Here is a 6230-nt window from a genome sequence, read left to right as displayed (position 1 = left end):
GGACAGAGAGGTAGCTCAGGACAGAGAGGTAGCTCAGGACAGTAGGGCAGCTCATGACTGTAGGGCAGCTCATGACTGGAAGGCAGCTCATGACTGGAGGGCAGCTCATGACTGAAGGGCAGCTCATGACTGAAGGGCAGCTCATGACTGGCTGGCGGCTCATGACTGGCTGGCGGCTCTGGCTGCTCATGGCTGGCTGGCGGCTCTTGCTGCTCATGGCTGGCTGGCGGCTCTTGCTGCTCATGGCTGGCTGGCGGCTCTAGCGGCTCCTGTCTGGCGGACGGCTCTAGCGGCTCCTGTCTGGCGGACGGCTCTAGCGGCTCCTGTCTGGTGGACGGCTCTAGCGGCTCCTGTCTGGCAGATGGCTCTGAAGGCTCATGACAGACGGGCGGCTTTGAAGGCTCAGTACAGACGGGCGGCTTTGCAGGCTCAGTACAGACGGGCGGCTTTGAAGGCTCAGTACAGACAGGCAGTTCATGCGGCGCTTGGCAGACGGACAGTTCAGACGGCGTTGGGCAGACGGGCAGTTCAGGCGCCGTTGGGCAGACGGGCAGTTCAGGCGCCGTTGGGCAGACGGCAGTTCAGGCGCCGTTGGGCAGACGGGCAGTTCAGGCGCTGTTGGGCAGACGGGCAGTTCAGGCGCCGTTGGGCAGACGGGCAGTTCAGGCGCCGCTGGGCAGACGGCAGACTCTGGCCGGCTGAGGCGCACTGTAGGCCTGGTGCGTGGTGCCGGAACTGGAGGTACCGGGCTAAGGACACGCACCTTCAGGCTAGTGCGGGGAGCAGGAACAGGGCACACTGGTTTCTCAAAGCGCACTATAAGCCTGGTGCGTGGTGCCGGAACTGGTGGTACCGGACTGAGGGCACGCACCTCAGGGCGAGTGCGGGGAGAAGGAACAGTGCGCACAGGGCTCTGGAGACGCACATTAGGCCTAGTGCGTGGTGCCGGAACTAGTGGTACCGGGCTGGGGACACGCATCTCAGGGCTAGTGTGGGAAACAGCAACAGGACTCTGGAGACGCACAGGAGGCTTGGTGCGTGGTGTAGGCACTGGTGGTAATGGGCAGGAGACACGCACCATAGGGTTAGTGCGTGGAGCAGTAACAGGACGCACAGGACTCTGGAGACGCACAGGAGGCTTGGTGCGTGGTGTAGGCACTGTCTTAACCAGACGGCTAGCACGCACCTCAGGACGAGTATGGAGAGCTGTTCCCGGTGACATCAACTCACCGACACGTTCAGTCGGACGGATGTCGTGCCTCATGCACCAAACCAGTACATCCCTCATTACTCTCTCCTCCAATTTCCCCATTAAATCCTTCACAGTCTCTGCGTCACTCACCTCCAATTCCGCCCTCACCGGCTCCTTTCGGTAAGCAGGGGGAGTTGGCTCAGGTCTGACTCCTGACTCTGCCACACTCCCCGTGTTCCCCCCCCCCCCCCCCCCCCCAAGAAATTTTTGGGGCTGCCTCTCGGGCATCCAGCCGCTCTGCCGTGCGAGCGCCTCATAATAGCGCCTCTCCGCCTTCGCTGCCTCCAGCTCTTCTTTGGGGCGGCGATATTCTCCTGGCTGTGCCCAGGGTCCTTTACCGTCTAGGTCGTCCTCCCATGTCCATTTCTCCAAATAGTGCAGCCTCTCCTGCTGCTGCTGCTGCTGCTGCTGCTGCTGCTGTAGCTGTCGCTGTTGCCCGTTACCCCGCTGCTTGATCCTTTGTTGGTGGGTGATTCTGTAACGGCTGTCGAAGTCGTTCTCCTCCTCAGACGAGGAGGAGCATGGATCGGACCAACACGCAGCGAGGTATGATGACATATTGAATTTATTTAACCAGACGAAACACTATGAACACTTGAACAAACTACAAAACAATAAACGAAGTAGACAGACCTGAACTTACGAACTTACAATAATAACACGAAGAACGCACAAACACGAACGAAAACGAAACAGTCCCGTGTGGTGCGACATACACAGACACGGAAGACAATCACCCACAAACAAACAGTGTGAACAGCCTACCTTTATATGGTTCTCAATCAGAGGAAACGTCAAACACCTGTCCCTGATTGAGAACCATATAAGGCTAATTACCAATGAACCTAAACATAGAAACACATAACATAGAATGCCCACCCCAACTCACGCCCTGACCAACTAAACACATACAAAAACAACAGAAAACAGGTCAGGAACGTGACATCTTTAAAGTGAAAAGGAGTGATCTTGAACAGGTTTGACTCTCCCATGGTTATAAACACCCCAAACTTTGGAGGACATTGTATGAACTAATCTTTTACCTGTGTTCTGTTACATCACACAGTCTTTTGATATGAACTCAAAATGTTCCACCAAGGACACCTGTTAAATTCCCAACGTATTGGTTCAACAACACCAGTGCATTCAGAAATTACTCAACCCACTTTACTTTTTCCACATTTTGTTGTGTTACAAAGTGGGATAAAAATGGATTTAATTGTCATTTTTTGTCAATGATCTACATAAAATACTCTACTGTAAAAGTGGAAGAAAAATTCTAACATTTATAAATAAGAATTGAACCCCCTGAGTTCATATTAGACTCACCTTTGTCAGCCATTACAGCTGTGAGTGTTTCTGGGTAAATCTCTAAGAGCTTTTCAGACCTGGATTGTGCAACATTTTCCCATTATTCTTTTCAAAATTCTTCAAGCTCTGTCAAATTGGTTGTTGATCATTGCTAGACAACCATTTTCAGGTCTTGCCATACTGTAGATTTTCTAGCAGATTTAAGACAAAACTGTAACTCGGCCACTCAAGAACATTTACTGTCTTCTTGGTAAGCAACTCCAGTGTATATTTGTCCTTGTGTTTTAGGTTATTGTCCTGCTGAAAGGTGAATTAATCTCCTTTTGTCTGGTGGAAAGCAGACTGAACCTGGTTTTCCTACACGATTTTGCCTGTGCTTAGCTCTATTCCGTATCTTTTGTATGCTGAAAAACACCCCAGTCCTTAAATACTGTATTCCAAGCAGCCACCACTATGCTTGAAAATATGTAGGGTGGTACTTAATGTGTTGCATTGGATTTGCCCCAAACATAACACTTTGTATTCAGGACAAAAAGTGAGTTGATTTGCCAATTTTTTTTGCAGTATTACTTTAGTGTCTTGTTGCAAACAGGATGCATGTTTTGGAATATTTGTATTTTGTACTGGCTTCCTTCTTTTCACTATCAATTAGGTTAGTATTGTGGAATAACTACAATGTTGATCAATCCTAAGTTTTCCCCTTTCACAGCCATTAAACTCTGTAACTGTTTGGCTCAGTTGGTAGAGCATGGCGCTTGCAACGCCAGGGTTGTGGGTTCAATTCCCACGGGGGGACCAGGGTTCAATTCCCACGGGGGGACCAGGATGAATATGTATGAACTTTCCAATTTGTAAGTCACTCTGGATAAGAGCGTCTGCTAAATGACTTAAATGTAAATGTAAAAAAGTCACCATTGGCCTCATGGTGAAATCCCTAAGCGGTTTCTCTCCTCTCCAGCAACTAAGTTAGGAAGGATACCTGTATCTTTGTAGTGACTGGGTGTATTGATACACCATCCAAAGTGTAATTAATAACTTCACCGTGCTCAAAAGGATATTCAATGTCTGATTTTTTTTTACCCATCTACCAATAGGTGCTCTTGTTTGCGAGGCATTGGAAAACCTCCCTGGTCTTTGTGGTTGAAATTGTGTTGGAAAATCACTGCTTGACTGAGGGACCTTACAGATAATTGTATGTGTGGGGTACAGAGATGAGGTAGTCATTAAAAAATAATGTTAAACACTATTATTGTACACATAGTGAGTCCATGAAACTTAGTATGTGACTTGTTAAGTACATATTTACTCCTGAACTAATTTAGGTTTGCCATAACAAAGTGGTTGAATACATATTGACTCAAGACATTGCAGCTTTCCGTTTTTAATAAAAAATGTAACATTTCAAAAAACATAATTCCACTTTGACATTATGGGGTACTGTGTGTAGGCCAGTGACGACAACACCTCAATTTAAAAAGTGTTTTATTCAGGCTGGAACACAACAAAATGTGGAAAAAGTCAAGAGGTGTGAATACTTTCTGAAGGCACTGTATCCAGTAGACTCCATTAGTTCTGAAGAGACATTGTTTCAGAATGAGGGGTGTTGTAGCTCTGCTGGTGTTGCTGTACTGTCTGTCTCGGGCACATCAGTGTCAGACCTTCCAGAATCACCTTTATTCAAATACATTTGCATGTACAGGAATTCGACTGTGTGAAATGGTTCTGCCACAATAAACAGAATATACAGACAATAACCAGAATATACAGACAATAAACAGAATATACAGACAATAAACAGAATATACAGAGAATAAACAGAATATACAGACAATAACCAGAATATACAGACAATAAACAGAATATACAGACAATAAACAGAATATACAGTGTGAAGAAAATGTTATTACGTGAAGAGACAGCCTTGAAAATGTTCATATTGTCTCGTGTCATAAATAATCCTTGGTTCCTGCCTTTGCTTGGTAAAGATATGAGGGGGGGGGGGGGACATGACCCCCTCCTTAGGACTATCTGTCAGAACGCCCAGAATATGGCCTATAAGTTAAGTTAGGAGACGGTGCCAGACACAAGCAGGAACCAACCCTATGAACCATGCCTATGTAACTTGTCTGTGTAAGCAGTATTTAAGAGATCAAATGGGACTGGCCCGACGGAGCTGACTTCTGACCGGTACTTTATGCATCTAAGTTTGACTGTGACCTCTCCAGCTTGCTGACAATAAATACTGATTCATTTAAGATTGACTTCGAGTGTCCCTGGTGTTGAATTTCCACGACAACTGACAAACAGAATATACAGACAATAAACAGAATATACAGACAATAAAAAGAATATACAGACAACAAACAGAATATACAGACAAACAGAATATACAGTACTCCCTCCGCCAATCTGATTCCTCCCAAGGTTTCTTCCTATATGGAGAGTTTTTATTGCTGTAACAAACATGTTCTTGCTCGTGATTCTTGCCCAGGTTGTTGCTAAACATTTGATGGCAATGCATTTTTAAAAAGCATTATACACAGTATAACATTACACTGATGAATTGATTACCTTAATGTTTATTGATGGGGTTTTTCGACCCAAGCAGCTGCAGAACTGTCCACCATTGGGGCCAGAGGTAGAGCTAGTGAGGGAGAGGTGGAGGAGCTGAAGAGAGAGAATTTAGGTAGCAAACATATAGTATGTCTGACTATGAACAAGAGATTTGTTTCCATTGGTTGAAATAAGGGTCAATTGATGTTTGTTTTATTCCCCATGGGAACCAGGATGACAGCCAGAGAGAGAGGTGGAGCTAGAGAGAAAAGGCAGGTGTAGTGCTGAATAATATTTAACAATCTACATTTAATAAATCTGACCATCTGACTCCATTTAATTTGATAGTAAAACCAGGTCCCATCATTGTGAGTTTAGCGGACTAAGATCAATAAATGGTCATCACGAGTGGCAAATACTTATGGCAAATGTATGGAACATTAATAGATTCACTTACAAGGCATAATGTTTAAGTTACAAGGCAATACTGACATTAACAAAGCATAATTCTAGGCATGCTGTTCCTAAGGTTAATTTACAAGACAAAGCATGAACTAATCAGATCCGCAAGGCCACAGGCCTATTGGCTAACCTAAAAGAGAGGAGCATTTTCAAGCAACCTTTATCTATGGGCCGGATACAAGATAAGAGGAAGAAGAAATTACTTTCATTCCATATCTGACTTGTTTATATTCAAAATCAATTGTTGACCAATCCCCAGACAAAACCAAAGATTATAAAAATAAGATATCCAATGAGAACGGACCAGCCAACATCCTCTAGGAAGGGGGTTCCATCTATTTATGATGGCCTGAGGGGGGTGTGCCAAGTACAGTAGATAGCTGAATTCCTAAAGACAATAACACCTTCTTGCATACAGTGTTGAGAGTTCACCCTAAACAGTTACAAGTTACCACAGAGATCATACATCCATATTGTTTTTTGTTGGGCCATTTGCAATGCGGCCAGAGGTGACAGAGCACACAAGTTAGGGCTGGGCCTACACAGATAAAACAAACAGATGTTCAGAAAAGTCTCATCTGTCACATTGTCTTGCAAAAATAAGTACCTGCTATTTTTTATCGCAATGGGAGCATAGAATACCTTTTTCAAC

The sequence above is a fragment of the Salvelinus namaycush genome, chromosome 37 (genome assembly GCF_016432855.1).
Source record: "Salvelinus namaycush isolate Seneca chromosome 37, SaNama_1.0, whole genome shotgun sequence".
Classification (NCBI taxonomy): domain Eukaryota; kingdom Metazoa; phylum Chordata; class Actinopteri; order Salmoniformes; family Salmonidae; genus Salvelinus; species Salvelinus namaycush.
Note: the sequence above shows the minus strand (reverse complement) of the source record.